Source organism: Balaenoptera ricei, chromosome 14 (genome assembly GCF_028023285.1).
Source record: "Balaenoptera ricei isolate mBalRic1 chromosome 14, mBalRic1.hap2, whole genome shotgun sequence".
Lineage (NCBI taxonomy): Eukaryota > Metazoa > Chordata > Mammalia > Artiodactyla > Balaenopteridae > Balaenoptera > Balaenoptera ricei.
The window spans coordinates 39,806,270-39,825,597 of NC_082652.1; the positions used below are offsets into that span (position 1 = coordinate 39,806,270).

The following is a 19,328-nucleotide window of genomic DNA, read 5'->3' on the forward strand; positions in this document are numbered from 1 at the left end:
TAAACATGAACAGGTCTAATTAACATTAGCTCTCGAACAACCTCCCAGTCTGGGCCTATCTAATTATCATAAATCTAATTAACTGGATAAGTTCTTGGCATTCTGACTCAACTCTATGGAAACTATGAGAGATCAATAGCTTACTAACCACCCCTTCCTGACCCAGTGGCAAAAGCCTACCCATCTCCTCAATAATCACAGCAGCTAAACCAGTAGATATATCTGCTGACTTGGTTTTAGGGTATCCTTTAAATTTGATGGTCCTTCATGCTGTACAGTCTTTCTACTTACTGAAAATACACACTTCTTAGCGAACAGGCTTACTGCACATGAAATCCTATTTTCTCCCTCATATATTTCTAGTCGTCATTATAGTACTTTAAAATCCTGTTATTTTTCTTCCATTACTTAAAATAGGAAATTCGTGACTGTTTAACCTCTGTTCATAAAACATCTATGCCCTAAGTAGATTTATTAGAAACTCCTTTAGAAAACCCAGACTCAATATTGTTTGTTAACAGGTCATATCTTAACACTGATTCAGCAAAATTCTAGGTAAGACTATGACTCCTTACCAGAAGCAAAATCTGCTCAGATGGAAAAACATGGTGCACTCACCAGAGCTTGAAAGCTAGCTAGAAATAGAAGGGAAATTTCCACTGATAGTAGCTATGCTTTTGGATAGTCCATAATTTTGGAATACTTTGTAAATAAGCGTTCTTAAACCCCAACAGGAACCCCAATTCAGAATGGGGTCCACAAATTAAAGAACTTCTGGGTGGTCTAATGCTTCATAAGGAGATGGCTATATAAAGGTAGGGGCTCATAGAAAAAGGGATAACATGGAGCAAATCCCTGCTACTCTTTATACCAGACGGCAGCACTCACTAAGATTCTAGCCCTAATGGTAAACTGAGAGATTAAACCTTGGGGTGGGGGTTGTTCAAAGAAGCTTTTATAGAATGCCAGTCATTGCATCCAGAGTCAGAAAAAGGTACTGGGAGAAATCCGGATATAAACTGCACAGAGATAATCTCTGGCACTCTGAGAATGGCTTCATAGAAGTACCAGATAACCTCAAATGGAAACTTGCAAAAATATTACATGCCATGGTTCAGAAAATGCAGAAGAGTTCAATAATGCCACCACAGCCATAGAACTCCTTGCCTGGAAGCATCATGAAATCTGGCAGGTGTTGGATCAGAATAGAGCCACGTTAGATATAATATTGGCCTCTTGAGGGTAAACATGTACTATTTTAGGGGAAGAATGTTGTGCTTAGATCCCTGTAGACCTCTCTAGGATCTATAATATTACTCAAAATAATTAGAAAGCAAAAATCCTAAATGTAAGTAATCTGGTAAATTATCTGAATCTGTGGGCACTTTGGATTGGGGATAGGCTCTATTCTCTTGGTTTAAATTGGGTGCCCTTTGTTCCTGGCTGAGAAGTGAACAATGAACTCTTGATCATAGAATCGGTCCATATTGCAATGTTTAGAGGTATGATCTCCAGAGTCTTAAATGTTGCTATATAACCACTATCAAATGATCCTTCTTTGTGTTTTGTGATGTCCATTACATGATCCATCAAAAAGAACAAGAAAACCCACAGGCATGATGGGTGAAATAACCATCCCCAGACTGGTCTTGATGTTAATGGTCTACCTTTTAGCTTAGGCTGAACAATGATCACAAAGTGAGACACTGAGAAGCAAAACCATTTACAACCACACAGCTTACTATCTACATCAACATGATGTTACTGTTCCCCAACAGTCATTAACATGGCTTTAATATTTTGAGAAACTCTTGCCCAGGAAGATAAAAGTTGCAAATAAACTGTATTGTTTATTTTAGTAACGTCCCCCGAAACCCACTTAAATGAATATCAAATGGTTCAGTTCTTCAATAGGTAGAATCAAATGATAGTTTCTCTCTAAGATTCTTTGAATCCCCAGCTATAAAATCCTTGCCTTACTACATTTTCCAGTCCTAGACTCTTATATCATGATCCTTACCCAACCCTAATCAAGCCCTGAGACTGAAAGACCTACATTGAACTAGACTCCAAAACCTCATAAATAGCCCAACTTTGCCCCCTGAGGGCACTCCACTCTGAGACATCACTTAAAGACTCTCTCAAGGTCATGCTCTCCCTTACTGAGACAACAGTAAACTCAGCTTTGTTTTGGTGTTATTTTTGAGAAATCATTGTTTAACAAGGGTCACTTAGGGGAGGAGCTTGGTTTTAGTATAAAGAAATGACAGCAAACACTACAAGAATCAACCACAACGCAATGTGGACCGATGGATTGAGGAGACTTTTTATTTGCTTTTATCAAAACCCTAACTTTTTCAAGCATCTGGAATGGCACTGAGCCTACAGGAAGGGGCTAAGTATTTCTGCTTACAGGCCATGGGGGAGGCAAGCTTCAGGGGCAGCGAAGTAGACGGGTCATTAAAATGTATGCCTTGGGGCTTCCCTGGTGGCGCAGTGGTTGAGTCTGCCTGCCAGTGAAGGGGACAAGGTTCGAGCCCTGGTCTGGGAAGATCCCACATGCCGCGGAGCGACTAGGCCCGTGAGCCACAATTACTGAGCCTGCGCGTCTGGAGCCCGTGCTCCGCAACAAGAGAGGCCGCGATAGTGAGAGGCCCGCGCACCGCGATGAAGAGTGGTCCCCGCTTGCCACAGCTAGAGAAAGCCCTCGCACAGAAACGAAGACCCAACATAGCCATAAATAAATAAATAAATAAATTTAAAATGTATGCCTTTCGAGAGGGACAAGGACACGAAAGTTAATTGGAATTTATAAATCTTATCCTATGCACATTTAAATGCTGGAAACTTGGAATCTTGTTTTGAAACTAGGTTTAGGGCAATTCAGGAAGGAAAGGGCCCAAAAGAACTCTCACCTGTATTTCATTCACGGGAAAAGTTCTCTCATCTCTCTGGGTCCAGGTTTTCCCCTGTGAAAAGTACAAATGGTAATTACTTGCTCTAGACTCTTCATTGTTGATGCAATTGCTTTTTTGCCTTTGCCCTCTTGTCCTTATATTTCTCCTTTTTTTTCTCCCCTCTTTTTTCTAATTTGTCATACTTTCTTCATCTTTTGTTACAGAAACACGTCTTTAGGGAAACCAGTCATTAGGACGAAAGAACTAAAAACTGAAACGAAAAATTTCAATTTTCAAATAAGAACTTGTTTGATCTAACATGAATAAATCATTTGCACTCTGCCTTTGTTTCAATGCATGTAAAATCGGGTAAAGAGATCAACATTATCTCTAAGTGTTTCACGTTCTCCAGCCGACTTTCAAGTATTGAGAGGCTGATAATCTAACTTTCTTGCTTTGAAAACGGGTATAATGTAAGAAAAAGAACACTGGCCAAGCTTAACAAATCCTGGCCTTTTCAGTTATTACCTTTCTGCTTTTGGGCAAGCCACGGAACCACTGTGAAGCCCAATTTCCTTGCTGCTCAAGAGAGGCTGTCTGCCCCTCCGTGTGGTTGTGAAGAACCAACAAGATAATGCCTGTAAAGTCCCGGATGCACAAATGGTAGCGGCTGCTATGATCACAGTGTAATAAATATTTATGGATTGGTGTTGGCTTCCTCATTGTAAAAAGAAAACGGAGACTGGGAAGTCATAAAACTGGACGGGCAGAACCATTGCAAAGTTTAAGAAAGTGCTTTGTAAACTAAAACAAGTTGCAATTTCAAACTAGGCTTTGTATTCTTTCTCCTTCTATGTATCTTAAGATTTTTATTGTTTATTAGCAGCTTCAAAGAAAGTGAACTTCAAATCAAGCAGTATTTCTCATAAGTAATCATGAGAAGGAGTTGCATCAACTGCTTAAAATGAGATCTGAACTATCTATAAATGTGGCTCCTCGTGGCATGCATCTCTCCACCATTTTCACTGAAAATGGAGATTCCTTTCCATTCCCTTTTCTTCCCAGTAAGGTGTTATGAAAACAGGGAGGCTTTAGGCTTAGGCAAACCTAAATTCGATTCGTGATTCTACCTTAAAACAGGAAAATTAATATCTACTCTATAGGGAAACAATGAAGTAACTTTTGTAAAGTGTTCAGTAGCCAAGAGATTGACTCCTTTCCATACAAAGGACCTACAACTTAAAGCAACTTTAGTAAGTTCCTTGATTCTTGATACCACACACCTCAAGTTTTAATCACATTTAACAGACCTACTTTCAAATTCTTCCACTAAATAGCAAATTATTCAACCTCAGTTTCCTCTTCTATAAAAGGGAGATAATAATAGAATCTAGCTCATAGGGTGAGCAGAACAGCTGAGAAAGTGCAGGTAAATGCTTAACCTGGTGTCTAGCACATAATAAATTTTAACTGATAAAACTATAATAATACTAATAGCAATAACATTTCAGATATTTTCTAATTCTCACCGTAACAAACACTTAAATGGGTCAGTGGCAAAGCTATAGGGGTAGTTTGCCAGTTTTTCCTTCTTAGGTTTCCTTGGCTCTATTTCTCTCCCTCCCTTCCCAGGGCAGGTCTGTTTCAGTTCAGCTGCTCGCTGGAACACCTGGCAGTGTGCCCACCCTTGACGTTTTCTGTGTGTAGAGCCAACAGGGTGGGGAGTTGGGGGTTTGATCATCTTCACCTCCGAGACATTGGAATCTGTTGAGTTAAACATTGCCCTACTGTTACCATGCCCTCCCTTGCTTTCTCCCCCCCGCCCCCCCTGCCGCGTGAATGAATCTGGAAGGAATGAACCTGAAGTCTATCTTGAACAGCTATAAAACCTTTATGGTACGTGGGCTGCTCCTCGGGGAGTAGGGCATTAGCCTCCCTGTTCATTCCTGGAGTAAACATAACGCGTCAGCGTATTCCCTAACACGGGGTCAACGTCTGAGGAAGCGGGGCTCTCTGTGCCTGGCACCTGCTGGTGTGGAGAGGCCTGCTGGCAGCAATACACCGCAATAAGCTTTGATGACGGCACTAAGGACAGAGCTCACTGCTCCAGTGCCTTTTAATTCGCAAGTAATATTTATCCTCTGATGGCACGTCTCCGAGACTCAACACTTCTGCTCAATCCTCTAAACTTACAGAATTCTGTAAGAATATACTCTATATTCTTGTGTAAGACTATATTATATAATAGAATACATACATATGTATTACAATGTATTATATGGTACCCATGTAGCCAACATTAAAATCACACTGATTTTTCTAAGTGATTTCTGTGAGAAAAACCCAAAGAAGAACTTATCTCTTTCTTGGAGGTGCATGCTGATTCTTGACTCAGGCTTTGGAAATGCCCTGCTGTCCTGTTTGATGTCATCCATAAAATGCTAGCTCCCTGATGGCAACAGTCAGTCTCTAGACCCTCAGTCTATGATTTATTACAGGTGCCATCTTTGAAGGATCTATGGCACCGTATCATAACTGTTGTCTGTTTACCTGAAAGTTTTCCATTTGTGATAGCAGGTCTGTAACCCTTTTTGAATCTAGAAGGGATAAAGAAGAACATAACTCATTTTACTGGAGGTCACCATTATTCTTCCTTCTCTCTGTCTTTATCCCATGCCAATCAAACAGTCATGTTTTATCTCCAGTCAGTTCTCCAAAGGCTTTTCTGTCCACATAGTCGTCCTCATCTCTATGGCACATTCTTGTAACTTCATTGGGATTCTACTGAAGACTCAGTTAGACTGGTGTCTGGGTAGAAGGACTGTTCATTGCTTATAAGCATCAGGCCACCAAAAGCTGGTGACATCCAACAACCAGCTAGCCATAATGATTGATACATTACAATGACATAAACATGGGAGCTCAGTTTGGAGTGCTAGTGCCATTTTACTACCAAAGATTATGACATTGAGAAGTTCTGCCTCTTAATTGTGGTCACCTAATTACTCCAGAAGTCATGCCATAGTCAGTGCTAAAATAAGGACAGCAGAGGGAATCTCAGAAAAATCTCAAAACCTTAGGCAGAGGAGGAAATAGAAACGCCCTTGGTTGGCAAAAGTAACAATTACACTGAACATTTTACATCAACAAACAAAACTTAAAAAAAATTGAATCCCCGATTACAATCCAGAGTTTGATTTATGGTAGATTTAATTACAATTCCTTTCTGAGATGCAAGATAACTGAGCTGTGTACTAATTTAGTCATCAAATATTTTCCATGAATAACCCAAATCAGAACCTATGAGTATATTTCCTCTGAGGTGTGAGTTTATTGTAAACCTTAATCCAATCTGTAGAGTCAAATTCTATAAATTTATACTTCCATTGTGAACAACTGTGAAAATGGAAAAAATAGTCCTATTTTTGTATTTTGTATTTTTTGTATTTTAAGTACATTCTACTTTGTATTATTTGTTTTTTCTAAACACGTAATTTTTATATAAAGTTAATAATGTACTGAAAAGTACAAATAAAAGTTACCTATAGTCTCACCATCCAGATGGAACTGATAAGATTTTGCTGTCTTGTTATATGTATAAATACACATAAGTATTTTTTTTTTAATTTGGAGCATACCATTCATACTTTTTTTAAATTTGGAGCATACTATTCATACCTTTTTCACTTAACACTATGCTGAAAACATTTCCCACTTAATGAATATTCTTCTAAAACATAATTTTAAATATCTATAAGATAGTTGGCTATATTAATATAGTGTCTTTTTACTTTGTTTCTCTGACATCTATTTGTATGCCTCTGAAGGCTACAAGCATGCATAGTCTCAAGATTATGTAATTTACTAATCTAGTATGTTCCAAATCTCCAAATACAAAATTTCCAACACTGAGAATAAAATTAACTTCTACACACTCCCGCTACCAAATCTACCAGTGTATCCACATTTGTATACATGTACTCTGCCTTCTTTGCTGCCAAAAGAATGAATTGATCTAAGACCGGCCCCTTCACTTGTGCCCTGGATCCCACCCCCGCCCAGGACTTCTCAGGGACTTCACTCTTGCAACTGTCGCCTCTCTGTCCGGCATCATCAGCTTTTCTCCCTCCTACGATCACCTTCAAACATGCTGTAATGTGTCTCTTCTTAAAAAACTCTCCCTTTACCCTTCAGTCCCCCTCCAGCTTCCACCTCATTCCTCTGTACCCCTATTCACTGCTTCCAACTCCACTCCTCCAATTCCCTCTAGAATAAGAGAATCAGGCCTCACTCCTATCACATCACCAGTTGGTCACCAGAGACCTCCACGTGACCTAATCCAGTGATCCCTGCTCATTCTTTATCTTAATCTCTGAGCAGCACATTCCACAGTTGATCACTGTCTCCTTCTTGAACCAGTTTCTTCATTTGACTTCCAGGACACAACATCCTTTACCTCCCTGTCAGCTCCTACTCAGTCTCTTTTGCTGGTTCCTCCCAACTTCCTGATCTCTAAACACTGTAGGGGAGCAGGAAGCAGGTCTCTTCCTTTCTCCATCCACACTCGCTCTCAAGGTCAGTGGTTTTCAACCCTGGTTTATGTTAGAATAACTTGGAGAGCTTTTAAATACTCCCAGTGCCGGGGCGGACCCCCAGCATTATACTCTAGGCCAGAGTTGGTCTAGGATGAGGCCCAGTCATCCATACATGTACGAGCTCTCACAGTGATTCTAATGTACAGCCAAGGTTAAAAACTATTGGCCTGGGCCCTATGTGATCTCATCCAGACCCGTGGTTTAAATAATATCAATACAATGGAAATTCCCAAATATTTATATATAATATACATATGATATATAAATATATATAGAGAGAGATTATATACATCTATTATCTCCAGCCTGAATTCCAGATTCAACTACCATCTTGACATCTCCACTTGGATGTTTATTAGGCATCTCAAACTTAATATGCCTAAAGCCAAACTCTTGACTTTCTTGCTCCTTCTGTACTCGTCTGCATCTCAGAAAATAGCAACCCCAATCTTTCAGTTGCCAAACACTAAAATATGAGAGTCATCCCCAACACCTCTCTTTTTCTCACACTGCATTTTAATCCATCAGTAAATTCTGTTGACACTACATTTTAAAAATACCCAGAATCTGATCACTTCTCACCGTTTCCATCACTACTGCCCTAACCCAAGTCACCATCATCTCTGGTCTGAATTGTTGCTGTCGCCTCTTAACTAGTCTCACTGCTTTTGCCCTTACTCCCCTAAGTCTGTTCTCAACATAGCAGCCAAAAAAGTATATCGAATCATGTCACCCCTCTGCTCCAAACCCTTCAATGGCTTCCCATGCCACTCAGAGAAAAAGCCAGAAGTCTTTCAGTGACTGCCCTGATCTGCCCTGCCCACCGTGCTTCCCCAAGCTCATCTTCTGTCACTCTTCTCCTTACTCACTCTGACTCCTTACTCAAAGATGACCACTGGCATCTTTGCTCATCCTTGAACAAATAAAACATATTCCCACCTTAGGGCTTTTGCATTTGCTGTTCTTTCCACCTAGATTGTTCTTCCTCCCGATCTCTGCTGGCCATGCTCTCTCACTTTCTTAAGGATCTTGTGCAAATGTCACCTTATAAAAGAAAACTTCCCTGACCACCCTGTATAAGAGAACTCTACTGCCCCCCACCACTACCGTCTCTATTCACGTGTTGTGCTCTATTTTTCCTCATAACATCTCTTACCATTGACAAAACATGTATTTGTTCATACACTCATTGTCTGTCTATATGAGCTCTCTAAGAGAGAAATTTTGTCATTAGTGTTCACTCCTGAATCCCCACCAACTAGAGCAGGCCTGACACGTAGCAGACATTTAGTAAATAACTACTGAGTGAATCAAAGAGTGAAGCTCTGGTGAATCAAAAGCTGGAAGACAGAATAATGCAATTCATTTTCATCTTTCAGGGACCTTAGAGGTCATTTGCTACAACCTTATTGTGTCATATTTGAAGAAACCGACCTAGAACTGTTGAAAGACTCACAGCTGGCTACTGGGGGAGACAAAATAGATGTCACACCCTCTCCTGGTGTCCCCCATTCATTCTATTTTTTAAAATCATTCCTTTCATGTTAGGATAAGTCAACAATAAAATAAGGTACACTTACATTATCATCACTAAGCTAAATTATTGAACTCAACTCAAATACAGAAACTGAGGTCTGATGAAAAGAGGAATTTCAAAGACAGTAAAACCAATAACTAAGCCTAGAATCAAATGAAAAATGGGAAGCACCTTTCCCCCAACTTAACCCACATCCTGACTTCCATGCCACACTAAAATCATCGTTATGTTGTATTCTTAATGCCCCTTCAGGGCCTTTTATTGTTCACATTAACAGATAGGAAATTCGAGCCAGAGACCAAGAGGAGAGAACTGTCCAGAAACATTGACATAGAAGTATAATTTTGAGGTGGCTTATGTTCATAATTAACTACACAGAGACATTTACTGAAGGGGAAAAAAGGAGGAGGCATTTCATATTTAATAATCTGACTTTTATCTCCAGTCACTTTAGGTTTTTAGTATGTGTGCAGGACAAGGATGCTAGAAAACATATTAAGCTGACCTATAGGCACCAGATCTGAAGAATGGAGGGAACTTTTTTAACCATTCACATTCTGTTCTTCGGTATAAGCAGCAAATCTGGCTCTGAGCCTGACTCATATAATGGAAGATTAACATGATAACCGGTTGCACTACTTCCTCTCCCCAAAGATTCATCCTTAACTTCCTTTGGCTAAATCACATGGTGTGTTTTTCATTTTCAGTTAAAATAGAGGGGAGTGGCAGAGAGAGAAAGAGAGAGAGAAAAAATGAAGTTTCTTTTAACCATTCCCCCCATTTGAAAAAAGAAAAGCACTCAAACAATAGTCAATTTTCAGTTTGTCTATAAAATAGAATAACTTATTTTTTATTACAGAGAAAAGTTTTTGTTTCTTTAAACACTGCTTGAAATAGTTTCAAAGTGTTGGGAAATCAGTGCATGAATCAAAGACACATCCAAGGAATCCTGTAAATTTCAATGAAATCCTGTTTGCCACAGATTTGGAGCATGTTTCCTCTGTCCTTTTGAACTTGTTCTGTTCTGCTGCTCTTGCAAAATATCCTTATACATACTTTAAAACCTCTAACAGGGCAGGTCTCTCTCTTCATAGCTCACTTGCAAATCATTTGGTCACTACGTAGGGACTTGCAGGTAAGTGGGGAACGGAGCTGGATAATCTTCATAGCAGCATTGTTCCTTTCTTCCCCAGAATCCTGAAAAGAGCATTGCAGACCCAGACGTAGTGGCTTTATTTGTAAGAAGATCCAAATCTAACATAAGCTCCTGGCACAGACCTTCAAATCTCACTGGCCTTTAAGACATGATGTAAGTAGGACTAGTGGCTGTGAGTACAATGGAAATAGGTAAGCAGGAGACAGGTGGAGGGAAGAGGACTACAGGAAATAGATCCTGTTTTGACTTCAATTTCTGTTTTAATATGAAAGCCATGGAGTTTTTAACCACCCAGTCCCAGGCTGAGGGCTAATATTCTGGCCACCCAAGAAGACATCTGAAAAACGTAACAAAATATATTGTTACCAAATGGCCTCATAAGATTTGGTAGTGCGTGCTCACACTTGTGGGGCTAGACTGCTCAGTTCCTAATATCAAGAATATCCCTAACCCATCCGGAGACCTGTCAGCACTACTTAAGAAGGTCCTCAGGGCCTCATCCCGAATTCATGATCCTTTTCCGTCTTTGAAATCCAAAGGGGGAGCTAGTGTCACTTATCTAGAAAATATATGACTAACAGTTAACACTGGCATGATGTCAACTCAAGTATTCAGTTACTAGGCAGAGAAAAAGTCATTTGGAGAGGAAAAGACACCTGGAAGCTCTTCTATTCGACCTCTATTCAATCCATTAGGTGTTGATTGAATTGAACAATGCACAGTTCTGGGCATATTGACTTCTCCGCCACACCACAACCTCATGTTGACAAAGGACCTTACAGATGAAACATAGATAACTACCTCTGCTGCTGAAGTCAAACATGGGGAGCTCCCTATGGCCCTCAAAGTTCTGAGCTCCTAGTGCCTAGTCCAGGCATCATAAAGACTTCTGGCCTCCTGCTAGCGGTACATCATTAAGTCATAGTTAGCAGGTCTTTTCAGCAAGGAATGAGGGTTCTTCCTTTGGTGAAGTTAGGTTTGCCAGAACTGTCTACGCATAGAATGTATTCCATCACAAGTTACCACCGAGTCCAGGCAAGGGCGAAACCCAATCGACTCTCTCATGTAGGCATCACTGAAGGATGCTAACGAGACTCCCTTCCCGAGGTTGTGGACCAGGTGTTTTCCTGAGCATTAAATTTATGAGAGTTCTACACACGGACACCTTAGGCAAACTGTAAGCATATTTGAAGTTTACCTTCCCCTGACTGTCACTCTTCCTATGACTTTATGGGTCCTCAGCACAGATGACACCAGGTTTTTCTGAATTTATATACAGGCTGCTGTCTATGTGCTCTCCAATCACTGAGCGGGTTTGTAATGTCTCCCATGCAGATGGGGACTGTGTCATCATTTCCTCCCAAAAAGAAGCATCTGGGGACATGCTGAGTCTACAGCAGGTATTTAAACATTCTTTCTGGGCAGGTGAAGGAAAGAATGAATGAATGAGGTGAGTGGGGTAGTGAACGAATGACCACACCTACTTTCTTTTCGTCTCTAATAATAGGTCTTACCTGACTATCTTCTATGGCTTTCCTCGACTTAAAGGATTATCTCACATCTTTTTCTCTTTAGGGAACCAGAGTAAATTCTACAACTTCTTTGTCCTCATATTCTTTCTCTTCGCCTCACCCACCCAATCTTACTTTGTAGTCACTGCTTGTAGTTTCTTGTCTCACCACGTTATCACCCCATGTGGGTACAGTGTGATCACTTTCCCAGTGATCCTGAGCCGAACTCCAAGGGAGCCCCTTCCACTGCTCCTCTCCTCATGGCAGCCTCCTTTGCCCGTGTTCTGATTGCACTACGAGCCTCCCACACCTGAATTAACTTGGCCTGTATATTTGCACATATCAGTATGTTAACATGACCCTCAAAACTCCTTCCAAACTAACAAAGATAATCTTCCTCTCACTGCTCTACAAAAACACCTCCAAAAAGTGTAAAGCTGGGTTTCAAACCATGATAGAATTGCACACAGTAAAAAAGGGAAAAGAATGTTCAAAGGCATTGAGATGATAATAGAGATTGCGTCTAGCAAAGAAAACCACTTATATTGTTACCTATATTAGAGGTCCTGTATCATTTTTCAAATTTTTAGTAATAATATAACTTCTATGACAGAAAATAAATGTAATTAAATACTACTCAAAATGTCAACTAACCAACAGGATTCATTTTCTCTAAATTCCCATACATGCCACAAACGATCAAATACCAGGGTTGCTAAGAATTTACAAAGGTCTTAGAAATACTCTCAGGTCATAGGTCTGCTCATTGACGCTAAAGAAAAGAGAAAACAGAAACTGGAGTCTTTTCCATCTAACTTCACTCATCCTTTGGCAAAGGATCCTCTCATTCTTCAGTAGGTTGTCCATGTGGCTGGATACCCCTCCCCCGCCCCCATCATCTACTTTTTCTTAACAACCACAGCTGGTGATGTGTTGTCCTGACTGGGACAGGCAGTGGTCACAGCTAGAGGACTAGCTGAGCCGGGTGTAAGATCCGGCTCTGACACTTGGCTGGTATGTAACCGGGGACAAAGATAAGCTCCCTGAGTGTTAGTTTCTTCATTTGTAAAGAGAAGCTTTATGAGGTTATTGGGAGGAGTGAGTGAAGTATGTGAAAACACTTTGTAAACTATTTGTAAAGCTAATATTGAATATTTATTGAATGTAGTATGTGACAGTCTCTGTGCTAAGAATTCACATGCCTCCTGTCAGCTAATCTAATGTCAGCACTACTACTTGGGAAAGTCCTTAGGGCTCATCCCAAAATCAAGATCCTTTTCCCTCTTTGAAATCCAAATGCGGAGCTATTGCATTTACCTAGAAAATATTTGAGTTATAGTTAAGCCTCCATTTTGCAGAACAGGAAACTGGGCCTGAGATAAGTTATTTACTTTCCAAGGTCACACAGCTAGCACGTTGCAAAACCCTGGATTAAACCAGGTCTATCTGACCCCAAGCTTTTAACCACCACCTGATTTTTTCTTGTAAAATTCCTTTAACAGCTCTGAACTACTAAGTGGTGACATGTCATGAAAACTATTATTTTCCCTTTTCAGAGTAATTATGACGAATCTAAATGGTAATGTACATTAAAACATTTGGTAAACCATAAAGAGCTAAACAATAGTAGGTTTCTTCAGTCAAACACCATTCTCCAGCAATAAAAGGGTGGCTACGTTGTTTATAGGATTTATTATTAAAGCAAGTATATTGAGTCAATAGCATTTATTCCTGTTTATAGAAAGCATAAAAGCTACCAGGGGAATTGCCTATTTAGTTGTGAGCCATGGATTATTTCATGTTTTGTATAATAAAGTTAGAGTTTTTTTTTTTAATCTAGAATTTCCTGCAACCGGCAATTACAGTGCTTCGTGGCCTAAAATACCTCCATGCCCAGGCAGATTTGAGTATCCTTAAACCCCTCTCTCCATATGCTCTCCTGGCTCCAAGCACTGGCTACCTTTAAACTAAATCCTAAGTACCCCCCAAAACAAGAAAAAAATAATATAACTTTTTCCATCACTTTTACATTTCAAAGTCCTTTCTTTATCATTTGATACTCACAGGAATACTGAGTTTATTAGGGAAAGGTACTTTGGTCTCACTTTGTAAGTAGGAAATTAAAATGCAGAAAGGATAAAACATTCATATACAGTCTTACAGGTAGAGTGTCCTGGAACTGAGACTTGAATTCAAAGTGTTGCACTCCCAGGTATTTATCCACTTTGACGTGATTCCATCTTTGTTGCTATGGTACTTCTCCCAGAAGTATCTGCATCTATTCAATTCCATTCAATTCAACAAAAAAATTATTGAGAATCAATTTTGTACCAGGCATTTTGTAGGTGCTGGAAACTGAATGAGGAAAAGACACAGTCTCTGCACCAAAATAACTCCTAGTCTAAAGAGGGACAGACACACCTAGCTAGGAGGCAATCGACTGTAGTGTAGTAAACTAGAGGACTGCTTTAAAACTTTTCTAATTATGGCATAAAAGGCTCTATAGCAGCTAAAGGAGTTTCAGGCATCAGCTGGCAGCTGAGGAGTTATTTGGTAACAGGCTGGTAAAACAAGCTACCTTCAGGGAAGTTTGCCTGGTCGTGTAAGGGTGCCTGGCAGGGATCAGGACAGATGGACCTGACATACCCCTCTCAGTTTCCCCATATTCCCTCTAGAATGACAAGCCCACCCGCTGTGACTGTTGGTAGCCTGGTTCTGGCAAATGCTCCATCTGCCTCTTCCAACCACAGCTCTCACTCCCAACACAGATTCTGAGTCTACCAAATCCCTCTCTCTAACCCAAGACTCCCGAAGCCCAAGAATCCAGTGTGCTCTCTCAACCCTTCTTCCCTTTCCTCACATAGGAAAACCATGCCCTTGTCCTGGAAATCCTTACAGAACCAGCACATCAGGGCCTTGCTTTTTCCCTGGAGACAGAAAGCAGCAGAATCCACAGCCCAGGACCAATTCTGATGGGAAAAACCTGAATGGTGACTGAGAGCATCTCAGATGTGAGAAATTGGCAAAGGGTATGGGAATAGGGGATCCCGGGAATTGACTGCCTGCAGTTAACACACACACACACACACACACACACACAAACACATCTGTGCTTTATTTTTTATTTTTTTCGTATTTTTATATTTCGGGGCCACTCCATGCAGCTTGCAGGATCCTAGTTCCCCGACCACGGATGGATCCAGGGACAACGGCATTGAAAGCACCAAGTCCTAACTACTGGACTGCCAAGGAATTCCCTATCCGTGCCTTTTAATATGCATAAGTGTGTATGGTGTGACCATGGAAATGCCTGGCTCAGCTCTCCTGCTACGGGGGCATAGCTAACTGATGGCCCAGTTGGATCCACCACGGTGGTCAAGCCTAGGCCATGCTTCCAGCTGACTGCTCCCAGCCAATGACCAAAAAGTGGGGCACCAGTGCAGGCCTGTTCCTGTGAGAGTTGGGACTCCTCTTAACATGTGCCTTGGGCTCCTCAATCCCACCCCCACCCCCGCCAGCCTAGCCACATCTTTCTTGAAACTGCTGTGCAGTCAGCGATTCTTCCCACCCAACCTTCTGTCTTCCTCCCCTGCCCTTCACAGGTGTCAGGGTGCATCTTGGTCTGAAGGCTCCCCGGGCCTGACCCTGACCCTGCCCCTTTACGCTTCACAGCCATTTCCCCCAGTAAATCTCCAGCACATCTAATCCCACCTTGGCATCTGCTTCTTGGAGAACCAGAGCATACACACTGTGCTTGAAGAAATTTAAACTGCAACAGTGGTACTTTATAGGCCACTCCAAGCTAAGGAATTAAAAATTTTAAAAATCATAAAAAGATGCTTTGGTAGTATACAAGTAATAAGAATTACAGGAATTTATATGAACTGCTCACCATTTATGCCTAATTATCATGTGGAACAATCACAATCATGCAGATTATTAAATACAGGTCAAATTAACTTTATTGTGGATTTGATAAAGGCATTGAATTGTGTTCTTTGTACCTACTAAAAATGACTTTAAAAAAATTTTTTTTAAAGATTAGAGAAGGCAACGTAGACAGAGACCAACTGTCTTCAAATTCCACATATCAGAAAGGGACAAACTTTAAGGCATCTCCTGAAGACATTTAGCGGCAAAGATTTGTCCTTTTGCGTCTCACCTTGGATCGTGAGACTTCAAGTATGAGGAAAGAAACCACCTTCATTTCCTATGTGCGATCCTTACAAATTTGTTTTTCTTCCAACCAAATATTGCCTTTCTGGCATCGCTCCATATTCTCTAGTGAAAGTGGCTTCATAAAGCAGTTCACATTCTCCAGGGCACCCAAGCCCACGCCTGGAAATGTGGGCCCCTGGTTTGCTAACACTGAACGTGCCAGGCAGCCTGGACCGCAAGCAGGCAATGGCTTGTGCTGCCTGAGTCACAGAACCCACAAGCCCAGGATTTAGTCTCCAGACCCAGGCAGCTGCAGGTGAGTGCAGTCATGCCCCAATTGTGAACACATGGGCTTTTCACCTCTTCATGAATCAACACAGTGCCGCTGGGGGTAAGACGGTGCTGTCCCTGGGTCGCAGATAGACAAGTGAGGCAGGAAAGGTCAGAAGTGCATAAGAGAATGCCAAACCCTCACCCCAGCTCCTCTGAGCTTTCTGGTTTGGACCCAATCTCCAAGGAAGCCTTTTTGCCTTGACTCACACTGAGAAGCCAGGGTCGGTAACTTCCCAGGGCTCTGGGGGGCTCCTAACCAGGGTGGAAATTGCCAAGTGGACCATTTTTGTGCAATAAATCTTCAGTGATCTGGTGGAGAGTTGGGGGGAACATTTCTTGGAGATCTATCTTGAAGGTAATCATCTAGGTATTACTCTGGGCTTTTTACATATCTTATTATATTTAACTCTCATTATGACCCCTTTTCCTGGAGAAAAACTTGGGGGTCACGGATGTTAAATAACTTATTTAAGGTCACACAGGAAGTGGCAAAATCAGGATTTGGACAATGATCTGTTGAACTCCAACTTCTCTTTCTCCTTCACCATGTTACTTCTCAGGAGTTTCCTTCAAAGAAAAAAAGGAGCTTTGGGTCACATGGGTTTCCATTTCCTATGGCTGCTGTAACAAATCACCATAAACTTAGTAGCTTAAAACAATACAAGTTTATCATCTCACAGTTCTCAGAGTCAGAAAAGTCTGAAACAGGTCCCATTGGGCTAAAAGCAAGGCTACATTCCTTCCAGAGGCCCCAGGAGAGAGTCATTTCCTGCCTTTTCCAGCTCCTGGGGGCCACCAATATTCCTTTCCTCATGGCCTCTTCTTCCATAGTTACATGCTTCACTCCAACCTCTGCTTCCCTTGTCACCTTCCTTTTCCTGACTTTGATCCTTTGCCTCCCACTTATAAGGACTCCGTGACTACGTGGGGCCCACCAGGATAACCTCCCCATCGCAAGATTCTTAATTTAATCACATTTGCAAAGTCCCTTTTCCCATGTATGGTAACATATTCACAGGTCTGAGGATTAGGACACGGATATCTTTGGGGACTATTTTCTGTCACCACACATGTAGAGTGGGTCCTGTCCCCACCTTGTGTCCTCTTACATAGCCTGCACAAGATTCTTATCTGTGTGTCTAAATCACATAAAATCTCTTGGGGACTTCTATTGGAACCTGAAACTTCCAAGCCGAGTGACATTTCTTTGCATAAAATGGTACATATCTATCATCTGAAAAGCCGAAAATGTAGTTGGAACATTTCAACAAGCCAACATATGGGTACTTCTTGCTCTTTGGTTGTTTTGCTAAGGAGGATGGTGACATCAGAACCTGAAGAAGCTATTAGTTCTCCTTAAGGTAAATTAATTTCATGCTTGAATTTCTTTCTGCTTCAAATGTTGAAAAGTTGACATAACATTTAACTCTTCAGGGTAACGAAGGGCAGCAGTATAAATCATGTCCTTTCCCTAAAACTCTTTTTTTGCCTAAAAGCAAACTGTAATAAGCAGTTAATAAATAAAATAAATAATAAATCAATAAAATGAGGAGCATCATTTCCTACTGGATCAGAATTAACAATTCACCTTGACATTATAATACATACTTGTTTAATATGCTGTCTGTGCCTTGAAACCTGTTAGTTTATCTTTCTTTAATGGTAATCACCACATACCAAGTATTATATGCATGTCTGGTTTGGGTTTTTTTAATATTTACTTTCCTAGGTTGAAGAAACTCAGGAAAAATAGCACAAACTGTGTAAAACAAGCACGTAAAACTGAATTGTATCTAAATAGATGGGAAATTTTGTTAATACTCTTACAAACCTGTGTTGCTTTAAAAATGGCCTCCACATAAGTAAAGGATTTGTCCCACTTTAAGTCTGCAGTGTTGTTCTACCTGAATGCTGGAAAGATGAACTCAGTCTACAGTGTCAGCCTTCTTGCAGTATTATAGGTCCTAGGTGCTAAGTGACATTCGCACACATGACATACCTCCATAGAGGACCTATGTGGTAATGAAACTCAAAATAACTTGGAGGGGAAGTAAAGCCATAGAGTGATTTATCACTACAGTTACTAACTCCAATTCAATACCAGACAGAGTCCACTAGTTTTTGATGGAAATATTACAAGCTACAAGTTATATGCAATTCCAGAATGCCAACTGCTACCCTGTTCCTTTTTCTCCTTATTAAGAAATCATGGTGAAAAAAAAAAAAGAAATCATGGTGGAATAAAAGTGAGGAAGAATGAAGAATTATAAGAATAACCTTAAACCTTGAATTTGATTTAATTTACTTGAAAAAATAATTACAAATATATTTGTACAGATAACATAAATATGACACAAATATGTGTATGAATATTTAATGATTATAAACATTGATACTTTATTGTTAGAGATAAGTTACTTAATAAGGATCAAGACAGTTGATATAAAGCAGAAATGAGGAGGCCTGGGCTGTCTTCTAAGACCTTTTGTTTTCTACCTGACATTGTCTCTTTTTATGTCTGCTCTGAACAAAATTGTAAAAGTAGATGAAACATACTTTTGATGTCTCCCACATCTTATATCTGGAGTCCCCCCCAACCTTTGACACCTTGACTCCTGACTACCAGGACCTCTGCAGTACAATCCTGCAGCATTGGCCATACTTAGAGCTTCTTTTTCCCCAACAAAATTTACCTGCCCTGTGCTTTGTTTCCTAGGACTCTGTTCTCTGCAATGTGAATATGATCACTAACGAATCAATGTGTTATTTCTCCTCTGGTCACAAATTGCATTTTAACAGGCACTTTCCAGAGTTTGTCTTAACCAAAGGAGTTCATAGGAGGCAGTAGATACCTTTGGTTGGGTACAGCCTGAAATCTCACCCTACAGTACTTTTCCTATCAGTGGAGTTTGTTTTTCAGCACTTTGTCCCTTCCCTTATTATGACTTTAATAGTATAATGGTCTAGTCCCTGAGAAATGTTTAACTTTTAACTGAACACGCACATATACAGAATCCGGTAGAATCACATATGAGTTCCTTACTTCTGACTCAAGATACCCATTGTAAACCGTACAGAGTTTCACTAGCCTGTGGAGTGGTTCCTCTATCTTATTCAGCTCATTCTACCAGCTTCTCAAAC

The 19,328-nt window shown here is 40.6% G+C and overlaps 1 long non-coding RNA gene across 3 annotated transcripts in view; it reads right to left on the bottom strand.

Moving 5' to 3' along the window:
* Positions 1-19,328, bottom strand: part of LOC132347470 (uncharacterized) — a 317,923-nt gene that overhangs the window by 237,566 nt on the left and 61,029 nt on the right. For all 3 annotated transcript variants that reach the window (XR_009497201.1, XR_009497202.1, XR_009497203.1), the window contains exon 3: positions 2,916-2,969. This is a non-coding gene — a long non-coding RNA (uncharacterized LOC132347470). The remainder of the gene's footprint in view (positions 1-2,915; positions 2,970-19,328) is intronic.